Raw genomic sequence first — 12,413 nt, forward strand, 5'->3', positions numbered from 1 at the left:
TAACTCATCTTTCATACCGAATTCTCTGATGTTCTTTCTACTTAACATCCTTTGGTGCCTGCTCATAGAGAGGGAATCAAGTCAAAATTCTCTAGCACAGCCTTGAAAGCTCTCAGTCTATGTTTTCACCCTCTCCTACATCTTCTTAATCTACTCTGCTTCGGTTGGTGCAAGCTTTGGGCTATGCCCTACACGTGCTATGTTCTCTCCAGTCTTGTGTTTCGTCCCATCTTTTGCCCCCACTAACAAACTAAAGTCCCCACTGAAGTCATCCTTTGAGGCTAGCTTCACATTTTTGACCACCTTTCTGACCACCTCGTATGGTTGAGTGTTAATTACTTCCTCCTGTGTTTACTCTTCCTGACAGTGTAATTCTTCAATCTGTTTAACCACATTACAGTACCTGGAATTTCTATGACCACAGTGACTACTATTTTAATATATTGAACATTTATCTGTCATTTGCAAACTCCATCTCTCTAATCCTTACAAAATCCATCTGAGGTGGGCATTGTTGTCTATACTTTACACATGTGGAATCTGAGCCAAGGACAAGTTAAAGAACTCTACAGCCACATTGGTAATTAGATGAGATGCAGGAACTGAACCCAAGACTTCAACACAAATGTTAAGAATTTCAAACAGTCCAGGACTTCTTTTGACTCAGGGACTCTTTGGTGTCCTTTAAATCACATCAGTTAGAATGTGGGATAAAATCTTTAATTTCTGAATATAAATATTTAGAAATAAACTGCAATATTCTTTTGATCAGCAAAATTAATGGAGGGAAGCAGCAAAGCAAATAATCGCAAATGGGAATCTAAGGTAGTAGCTCAGTCCACTTTCTACAGTCCTCCAAAATACGCAGTTTGAAGACGGCTTTGAGAATACTGAGGCAGGAGATGGCCGGGCACAGTAACCCAAAAAACTTTATTACTACCATGAAACATAAGCTGTAATGTAAATTATTTCAATAGTTGTGTGATCTTGGGTAAGCCATTTAACTTTCTTGGTCTAGTTTTTTTTTTTTTTTTTTTTCCATGTAAAATAGAGAAGTCAGAAAAGATAATTTCTAAGGTGCAGCTTTAAGAGTTTCTACATCTGGTGAGGATGTGGAAAGCTGGCTCTCCTACTATACTCACATAAGGCATTGGGAAATTTCAATGAAGCAGTTAAACAGGTAAGTGACAGGATTCTGGAGGCTCACCCTATGGTTCTTTAATTTTCTACAAAAGCAGCCAATGACTGACTCCAACACTCTTTCTATAGGCAGAAGGCCACCAAGGATTCTATACATTTATGAATCCTTCTATGTGGCATAGCCACATATTTCTCAAAAGACTGAAAAACTTCTTAATCACATTTTATAATTTCATCTTTGTGACCTGGCACAGATGCCTAATTAAAAGCTTGGTTAAAAAAATTATGCTTGATCAGCGAGCATCCAACAATTATTCCCTGGCAGATGTGAATTAGTCTGACGATCTATTTACATTTCTTTTGTGTTTGGCATTGAGTGGTAAGATATATTTAAATACTTGCATTTTACTTTGTTGGAAAGGAGAAAGAAAATATATTCTAAGAGAATCTAAAGGCACTGATTATTTGCTGATCTGGCAAAGACGAAACAACACTTCAGATTAAAATTATGAGTAAAGCCACAAAAAGAAAGCACAAAAGACTGTTTCTAGCAATGCTCTAAAGAGCAGAAGCTTTCGAAATAGCTTGCTCACTTTAGGAATTCAATAGGACAAAGTGGTCAGTGAAGCTGTCTTTTCTCTAAAACAATATAATAAATTTTAAACCAACTCTCCCTCCACCACAAAAATGTTATCAGAAGGATCCTATAAAGTGAAAATAGGTTCTTGCATCTAAAGAGAACTTATGCTTTCACTAGAGGAAAATAAAAACAAAAGAAATTTTCGAAAATATCTTTAAATCCTTGGTAGGACATGAAAGCTTATAAGAAGACAAAAATGTATTGTAGAGTTCTCCTGTCCTCTCCTATGTGTTTAGGACACATGCGAGGGAGGACGCATTATAGAAATATGTTCGACCACAGCTCGAAATATGCTGTAGCCTCTTGAAAACCTGAGCTACAGAAGTACCTTGTCAGAAAGAGTTATCATTTTTCAAGGACGTTATACAACATGCATGCTTATTTACAAACACCATTAACTGTATTCCTGAACAAGCATGATTCTTTTTGACATAAATGGCTCCTAGGGGCCAATGTGGCATGACCCATCACCACCTCTGACCTTACATCAACACCATGTGTCAAGTGGCTATAAAACCTTCCCTGAAATGTTTGGGGATAGCTGGCTGAGGTGGAGACAGGAACTGTCCTACAGACGTGTTGCCCAATAGTGTATTCTACTCTACCCACTGTCAATTGCTAGCTGTTTTGACAGAGCAAGAAAAATGAATAACAAGGGAGAAAAAGAAAGAGAAGATGGGTGCATCCATTTCATTTGAGACTGCTGCCCCCTGCCAAATGGTTGAAAGTATTCGTAGCTTTGTGCGTTTGATACCTGACCTACCCACTTACACACACTTTTAAGACAGATAGAAGCAGTGTTTTTAGTCAGAGGAAGGTAGGATTTAATTTTTGGTACTGTGAAATCGATATGGAAGAAGGGGGAAAAAAACCCCTATTTCAAGATTCTACATAACATTCTGTAAAGTTGTCTCCCTGAATTGCTTTCGAAAAAAATATACTGTTTGCTCCAATGTGAGATGAGTGCTGGTCTTGAGCATCCAGAGTGGGGGCTTGGCTGGGGGAATGTCTATATTGGTGGGGTTACCTGGACAAGGAAGCTTTTACCCCTAGATCTTTATCACCCTGTGTGGTATTTCTGAAAAGTTTTCTGGTGAGTGTTTCCACTGCAAGCCAATCAACAATCCTTAACTGGTAGTGTAATAGATTAGATTATGTGGTTCTACTATTTCCCTCCCTTTATGTGAAAAATTACAGAGCTTTTCCAAAACAAGGGCTGCCAGAATATTTCTCCCATATGGATTTCTGAACTGGTGCAGCATTAAGTTGCTAAGCTTCATAAAATGACTGGCAGAAGGAATGAGTGTGCCATGCTATAAATGTGACTGTATATTTGTATACTGCATACACACTCATCCACGGTTTGATGAGAGAGCCCTTCTAACTTGTTAAGAGGGACACAGACTTGGTAGATGTGAATCTTCAGTGACAGACTTTGATCTTTTAAACTTGGTCACTTTTATTTCCAATTTCAGTTTCTGAAGGAGCAATATTTTATACGAGTATTAAGAAGTCAGTCTGCCCATTGGACCATATACACTAAAGATTTCCAATTAAAAATTCCTCAAACACATGGCAAAAGAGAAGAAAAAGTTTTGTGTGATTGCAGTGAAATTTTGGAATCCAGAGAAAAATAGCTATTACCTCTGATTTATGAGGAGAGAAAGGGAAATCAATATGGTATCTTATAATGTCAGACATCTAGGACTTCCTCCAGAGGGTGTATACCTCACCACCCCCTTCTCTATGCTAGACACTGTACAAAGTTTCTTTTGGATGAATAATGTCACTACTTAGGAGTTTCAGGCAAATATGCAGCAATTTCCCTGAAGACAATGAGAGATTATTCTCTTCTCAGATACGACAGACAAATGGCACAGAGAAAAACAATCTAACCCCCTGCTGTTTCCATTGTTATAATTATTAAACTGTATTGAAGCTGATTGGAATAAATTAGTGGGGAATCATTATCAAAGATTTTAAGTTGTCCTTTGCATCGCCACTATTGAACATGTATCTACATGAATATACATGTAATAGGTCCACATGTTTATACGTAATTTTTCTCACTTAAGGATGGCGTTTTACATTTCAGCCAAATATAGTTGACAGTCAGAAACAATGAAAATTTCTTAAACCTAAATCTGGTAATAATTTTCTAATTATAGTATTAGCACTTTATTTCAAATTCCTACAAATCATACTAAAATGTAAGAATCATAACTATATACTCTCAGAAATCAATTGCAAAGTGAAAGTTTTACATATTCTTTTGATTTTTTGGTGTCTAGATCATGCAAAAATTGTCTATTAAATCTTTTCTATTGAATAAATACATTTTTGGAGGTCACAGAGCAATCAGTAAATTGGCTAATAATAACAATAGTTACTATTTATGTGCTAAGAATGATAAAATTGTGTGCCAGGATCTCCGTCAAGTACTCTAAGGATTTAATCTTATTTAATATTTGAAATAACCTGGTAGAGACTATGCATTCTCTATTACATAGAAGAAGTGATCATGGCTTAGAGAAGTCAAGCAACACATTACAAAGTGGCAAAGCTGCCATATCTCTACTGTTTGGTGTGACTTTCAGGCTTGTGTTCTAACTATATGGATATTTGGTTTTATACATTTATGACTTCTCAAGATTCATTTCATCTATTTATTTGGCACTTTTAAAGAAATAGACTGCATTAATCAGTTGAAATTTTATTTATCTAATTTCACATTTTTGACTGCCTAAATAAGAGTAAAAAGTCTTGTTTTTATTCACAAATTCTGCCTCACATGAAAAAATTACCCAGTGACAGAATAATCTATACTTGAATGGGCCAGTCAGGCTGCCCAAGTGCTAAAGAAGGCAATCAGAACAAAATGAAGATAAAATGTCAAGCTCCCCAAGAGGACAACTGGGGATACAACTCCGACGTGATAAACATCAAATAAGCACACATAGAAAGAATGAAAATTATTTTAAGGTATTTAATAAGATGCTTAAGCTTTGAAAATCTGGCTTTTGTGAATTCTAAAAGGTGGAACTATTAGGAAAAGGACTATGTATCCTAATTATCTGAAATCAGATCAGGGTGAATAATTTTAAGGGACCCAAATATGGAAGGAGCAATTAACTCATTAGCTTCTGTAAAAGAATCAGTTTCCTCAGATCTAGAACATATGAAAGAGATATATAGGGTTTTTTTTTTTTTTGGTATACTGTATTTCCAATTTTAGTTATACAGATGTGCTAACTTTTCTACATAAACAACAATCAATGATTGTTGAAGGCAAATGATTGTTACCCACTTCTATTTTGAATTCAATTCATTAAACTGACACAGAGAAAGCATAAAGTCACACTTTACATCCATAATTACTGGCCTATGGAAGTAAGAGATCCAAGAAGCTAGTCAATGAATAATGTAAAAATATACTCAGCAGATCATAAATATTTATTACTACATCAAAAGTCTACTAGTCAATTTTTCAATAATTTCTTCAGCATAAAATACTTGAGTCACGTTATTGGAAAAAATATTATTTAAAATTCAAACTTAGCTCTGAAAGGATAGGAAATAGAAATTATATCAGATATTTTCTGCTATGAAATGTCTTTATCTAATTTTTCATCTTAGATTCACTTTTCCCTATGGGTTTGATTGTGGGTTCTTAAATTTATTCACCTACTAAACATGTAATTATCATTTTAAATCTGACAAGGCATCTAACTGCTTTGTGGAGAAAGATTAGAGCTAAAAGGCTGATTTTTTTTTTTTTTTTTGGCAAGGCAAAAAAATTTAAACTTCAGTATCTATATCACTTAAGTAAACATTTTTCTTTGTTCAGCCAAAGTTTTCTCATAGATTCTTTATTACTTTTTTTAATCAGTAAAGATTCACTAACCCTATTTTTAACAATAATTTAATTACTAACAGAGGTTGGTTGAATCAATACATGCAAAAGATAACTGTGGTTATGACATACCTTGTATCCCAATTATATGATCTTTATTTTCAATATCTTGCAAATAAAATAAATATTTAAAATGTTAATCTTGTTATCTGTGAGAATGATCATATCATTGATGTGCCTGAAAATTTATGCTAGAATAGAAGATAAGTTATGATTTGTACTTGGTAAATTCTAGCAGAAAGAGTGGTGGACTTGTAAACAGAGGTGATGGACTAGAGATACAAATTTTGGAGTCATGAGCACAGATACCTAAGGTCTAAGCTTTCATTTCTAGATTTTTTTGTTATTTTTCTATGGATTTTGTATTTAAAATAATTTTTCAGTTTCAACTTTCTTAATAAGTAGTAATTAATTCTTCTATTTTCATGAATTTAGCTACTAATCAGAGTTTTTAATCAGCATGAATCAACCAATGGAACTCACATTGTATGTTTTTAGTCATAATACAATAATTTGATGTTTTAGTATTCTTTCAATAAATACCTCTGGGGTCCCTACCATGTATTCTAGGAAGGAAGGGCACAGCAGATATAAAAGATAAATAAGATATAACCCTTAAACTTAAAATAGTATGAACTATAACTCAAGCGGCAAAGAAAACTAGCATATATTTATCATGGATAAATGCATGACTCCTTTTTAGTATTTCAGTGAAGTATTAAAAATAACCAGTGCTCACAAAAGTACACCCCCAAAATAAAATAAAATAAAATAAAATAAAATAAAATAAAATAAAATAAAATAAAATAAAATAAAATAAAATAAAATAAAATTAAATTAAAGAAAACCAGAAAACATCTACCCCTTTTCTTTGGAACAAAGTAAAAAACTATCCTTATTTCTCATGTATATAGTGGGCACCTAGTACGTCAATGACACAGAGTAGAGACTCAAGAATGTTTTTTGAATTCAAAAATTTGTAGCCATGCAACATTTTAAGAAAGTATGAGCTATCCAAAGAAGAGCTGTCCAAAGGTGCAGTGAGTTTTGGGAAATGGTGTTAACTCCAGAGGGGTACTCCCAGGGAAGAGAGCCAATGAAGGAGACAGGAAAAGTGAGATGGTAGAGGAGAACCATAATTGCAGTGTACCAGAGAAGGATGGCATTTGAAGAGGGGCTCATCACCTGTTTCCAGTATGGCAAGAATAGAACATAGATTGGAGAGTGGCCATCGATTTCACTGAGTGGTCCTCAGGGACACTTTTTTTTTTTTTTTTGGCTTTATGTTTTTTAAAAAATTTATTTATTTTTATTAGATTCAAGTTTACAGTACATTGGTTAGACATCTATATAATTCATGAAATGATCCTCCCATTTGCTCCCTCCCTCCCCCGGCCCTCTATCTAGCCATCATATTAATGCTAACTGCATTCTCTATGCTGTGTTTCCCATCCCTGTGACCAACTATCAACTACTAATTTGTACTTCTTTAACCCTTCACCTTATTATTCCAGCCCTGCAATGCCCCCTACCCCTCTGTCTACTCAGGGACATTGCTAAGTTTAATTTCAGTAGGCTTTTGAGGGTAGAGATAATAGTATGGAAAATTGGAGAAGGAAAGTAGTGAGAAAATGAATGCAGTGGTTGTCTACCCACTATAGCTAAGAAGTCTGGTGGGGAAAGGCAGGGGAAAAAAAGAAAAGTAACTAAAAGGAGCAGGCAGACGAGAGGGAGAAGAGGAAGGGAAAGTGGGAAAGAAACTTAAAATATTGGCTAAGGATCAGAAAATGTGAATTTGAAAGTTTGGCTAGAATTTTAGCTTCAGAATGAAGAAAGGACATCTTTTATTTCTGATTCTAGAGGGAAAAACAGAAGTGTAGTGGGAGAAATAATGAAAATTTATGTTTGCCTTGATTTATAAAAAATACTCAATTCACTAATTCAGCAAAGTAGGACGAGAGATTGTTATCTTAGGGAATGAGGCAGTGCTGGGAAATTATGGCAAAAAAAGAGAAAAATCTTGTGTTTAAAGATTCCAATAATTGTCCAAACTCCTTGCTTAGGTTTCGTAGGTCTAGATCTATATAGTTGTTATAAACTCTCTTAAGGAATGCAAATTAAAGAAGAGATTACTATTCAAACATAGATGTGGAAGATATTTTTTTCCAAAACTAGACTATGAATGGTTAGTTTTATATTTCAGCTTGGCAGGATATAGTACTCAATTATTCAATAACACTAACCTCAGCATTGCTGTGAAGGTATTTTGTAGATGTGGTTAACATCTATAACCAGATGACTTTAAGTAAAGGAGATTATGTCAATAATCTGGGTGGACCTCATCCAATCAGTTGAAAGGCCTTAAGAGCAAAACTGAGGTTTCCCTGAGTAGAAGGACATCCTGCCTCAAGCCTGAAGCACCTGCTCTTGTCCAAGAGTTTCCAGCGGCCGAGTGCCCTACGGATTTTGAACTCATCAGGCTCCATGGTTTTCATAAGCCAAGAAGCCAATTCCTATTGATTCTGTTTCTCTGGAGAACAATGACTGATAGTGAGACTTTACTGAAAAGAGTAGTTCTGGCATCCTATTTCTGGCACTACATGGTGTTATCAATTTAAGCTCATTCATTAAATTTATTGAAGGAAAATAAAGATTAAGGTGATGGTTTAGTGACTAGGACAGGGAATATGTGACAGGGGAGGTGATTTTATACTACTTAAATTTATTAGTCGACTTTCACTGTTTTATTGACTTAACGCAGTGTAAACCTTGTGTAAAAGTCACATTCTTTGGATTAACCCCAACTCTTCAGTCCTGAGATTATATCTCCTATTGACTCAAATTGTGGCATTGGACCTCTCAGTTAAGCACGTACAGATACAGCTCATATTGGACTAATTTAGATTAGATATAATCTAAAAACTTTTGCTGATGGGATGATTTAAGCCATTCCAAGTAGATAAACTGGTTTGTCTAAGTCTACTGCTTTGTAGGTAAGTTGTGATCCACCATGCTGACTACAATATGTGTATATATGTGTATTTATGTTAAAATTCTTCTCTTGCTCTTTCTCAGTGTCTTAGACATAATCTTAACTTATCTGTTAAATGGAACACATAGCATTATGGCATTGAGACATTTATAAAATGTTGGGTTAAGCATCTAGTTATCTTTAGGTAAAAGTATAATTATTCCTGAATCTTAGCATGCAGAAAAACTTCTTTTTCATCAATTTCTGATATTTATGGTCTACTAACATGAACTGAATAGAATAGTCAATGGCTTTTAAAAAAATGACTTTAACTGAGGTCTTTTGGGTTACTTTGCTAAAACAGAGTTATTGCTTATAGGCTAATCACAGATGCTATGAACTATAGCAATAACCACTTTTGAATAAACACATAGTCACTAGAAGAGGCTGATCCATGATTTAATCAGTCATGTGAGTAAAACTCAAACTAGATCATTATTCTTTTTTTTTTATGTTTCTTATTTTTCTAAATTAATTAATTTTTTTTAATGATGACATTGGTTAATGAAATCCAGTAAGCTTCAGGTGTACCAATTAACAGTAAGGCATATATATATATTGCATTGTGTGTTCACCTCCCATAGTTAGATTTCTTTCTGTCACCACATATTTGACCCCTTTTACCCCATAGGCCATTATTCTATAAAAGAATTTCACAGCCTTTCTCTCTCATGCAATTGGAAGGGTATTGCTTTTATGAAACTTAAAATACCCTTTTCAGAGAAATAAAATTTAAAGTCATTTATTACAGACATGAAATGTTAATGAGAACATTTTAAAAACAGTAGTCAGGCAATTCAGTCACCAAGCACTTTGTAATTTATGAGTATATTTTATTTATTCAGGTTAATAAAGGATGTGTTTGACATATTATCAGACTGACCTTGTTTCTTGGCAAATACTATCTTGAAGTTTCTACAGCCAATTCCATTGCCAGCCATTCTTTTCAAGGACGCCTTGTTATTATTCTCTTGGAAACAATTAACAGACTGTTGTACAGAATAACACGTACTCTTTTTTTTTTAATTGAAAAAGACCCAGAAAACAAAGTGGTTTCAAACTTTGGCTCTTAAGATTCAATTTCAGAAGCACTTTATTTGAATTTTAGAATATTCAAATATTGAGACAACACATTAAGCTAGAAAAAAATTATTTTTAAAGGAAATCCATCACACATCTTAAGTTAAAGCTAGGATACAGCCTAACCTTTACATTATTTCCATTGATTCTATTTATATTTGAGGGACGATGGAATCTGATGCTCGGTTTGACATGAGCATCAGTCAAATGACCACAAAAGGTGCATTTTTGTTTAACGTTTGGGACTTATTAAGGCTGAAAATAAATCAGAGGCATTATAGATATTCTTTTTTTTTTTTAATCGACAGGGCTTGAAATAACTAGGATTTTTTTTTTTTTTTTTTAGTTAAATATCCTAATTGAGCTAGTTTCATCAAATCGATTTTCACTATTTTATTTTAGAGTAAGATTTCTGTTAAAGGATTTTTATAAAACAAGTTTGCTTACTACCTAATTAAGCACATACCTGGGTTAGGAATTGTGTACACAAAACCACATATCCAGAAAATCCTTCTTTTCTAAAGCCTGTAGTCTAAGGCAAAAATGAGCAAACCTTTTCTGGAAAAGACAGTAAACATTTTTTGACTTTATGGGCTTTATGGTCTGTAACAACTACTCTGCTCTGCATTATAACACAAAACTAATAATAGACTTTACGTAAATGCAAGAGTTCAGTTCAGCTATTCCAATAAAATTGTATTTACAAAAATAAGCAATGAGCCAGATTTGCCCACATGTCATAGTTCACCAACCTTTTCCTTAAGGGAAGGTCATGGCAAGATAAATAGCACTGTTTCATTGGCCTTTGGGGAAAATATGGCAGAGGGACTCTAAGCGGTATCAGAAACAGGACAAGGGAAATTAAAGAGAGCATCAATCACTAGATGAGTTTGTCTCCTTATACACTTATTATATTCTGAAGTTGTTCTAATACCATCAAAAGTACTGTACACACTTTATAGTTTATGTAATACTTTCCCATAAACCGACTCTTATCAGGAAGATTATTATGTCTATTTTATAGACTAGATTAAGCAATTACTGCTCAAAGCAATTATATGGTACTTTGACCTGTATCTTCTGATTTTGAGTATTCTAAGTTTATTCTTTTGAAAAAACTCACAGTGAGAATTCTTGAAGAAATGAGTATAAATGGAAGAAATCCTAGAACATGAAAACCAGGCAAATAAATAGTTCATTTTTAAAAGGGAGAAAATGTTTCCAAAAAAACAACAAACAGGTAAGTAAGACTTGTTACTCTTTCAGAGCAGGTTATTAGAAAAAATGTTCATGAGAATTTTGAAAAGAAATGGATAATTGCTAGAAGCAAGCATGGATTGAGTAAAAATAAATCATTCTTAGTTAACCTTATTTCCTTTATGATATAAAGTTATTAGGACAGTTTCATAGACATAGAACATTGTGAGTTTAACAAGATATTTAACAAAATATTTAACTTATTTAACTTATGACCTGGAAAACACCTTGGAATAATTTATAGTTTCTTAAAAATTACTTTATTGAGGTATGATTGACATACAAAAAGCTGCATATATTTAATGTATTCAACTTGATGAGTTTGTATATAAGTATATACTTGTGAAATCATCACTGCAATCTATTCCATAAACATATCCATTACCTTGAAATGTTTCCTATTATTACTGTGTACAGAAAATTATTTATTATTATTTTTTTGCGATAAGAATGTGTAAAATAACTTCTACTGTTATAGCAAATTTTCAAGTATATAATATAGTATTGTTAACTATAGAGTCTATGTCTTACAGGAGATCTCCAGGACTTATTCACTTTGTATAACTGAAACTTTGTATGTTTTTACTAATACTTTCATATTTCCCCTTCTCTCTAGCCCCTGGTGATCACCATTTACAATTTTTTCAATAACAAAAGCCACATAAGTTGATAAATGGATTCATGCCACCATCACATTGGATTATAAGTGTGACTGCATTTAATGCATTATATATAAAATTAAAAAAAATAGATTGTACTCAAATGAATAATAAGGAAGTATGACCATTAAATATGTAAATTATGAATCTGGGAGAAATAAATCAGGATTAGAAAGGATCTTAGATTGAAAATGCAGACTGAAACCAGCAGATAACATTTAAGAGGTATAAAAATGAAGAGTTGAGTTTAGATTTTTAAAACAATAAAAAGGAATAGAAAAAAAAATGACACCTGACAACTCCCTGAAGGATGTCAGGCAAAGGTTACAAAGGAAGAGACTTTGATTCAATTTAAAGAAGAATGCTTAGCAGTTATGGCTCTGCCAAAATGGGAAGCACCATCTCACATAGTGAAATGGTTGGAAGACAATAAACTTCAGAGCTTTAGAGCAGTGATTCTCATCTTTAATGTTTATACAAAGGCTCTTAGATTAAAAATCAATTGCTGATCCAATTGGTCTGGGGTGAAACTTAAGATTCTTTATTTCTAACAAGCTCCAGAGATGCTATGCTGTTGTCTATGACTGTCTATACTGCGTGGCAAGACTTTAAGAAGTGGACTTAGAAGTCCTACATGCCTGGCTCTACCCCTTACTGCTGAGTGTCCTTGGAATTTATTTCATGTCTCAACTA

At 33.6% G+C, this 12,413-nt stretch overlaps 1 protein-coding gene across 7 annotated transcripts in view; it reads right to left on the reverse strand.

The window, feature by feature from the left end:
• MAGI2 (membrane associated guanylate kinase, WW and PDZ domain containing 2) overlaps positions 1 to 12,413 on the reverse strand; it is a 1,221,159-nt gene that overhangs the window by 212,931 nt on the left and 995,815 nt on the right. The window lies entirely within an intron of this gene.

Source organism: Rousettus aegyptiacus, unplaced genomic scaffold (genome assembly GCF_014176215.1).
Source record: "Rousettus aegyptiacus isolate mRouAeg1 unplaced genomic scaffold, mRouAeg1.p scaffold_m13_p_13, whole genome shotgun sequence".
In the NCBI taxonomy this organism is placed as follows: domain Eukaryota; kingdom Metazoa; phylum Chordata; class Mammalia; order Chiroptera; family Pteropodidae; genus Rousettus; species Rousettus aegyptiacus.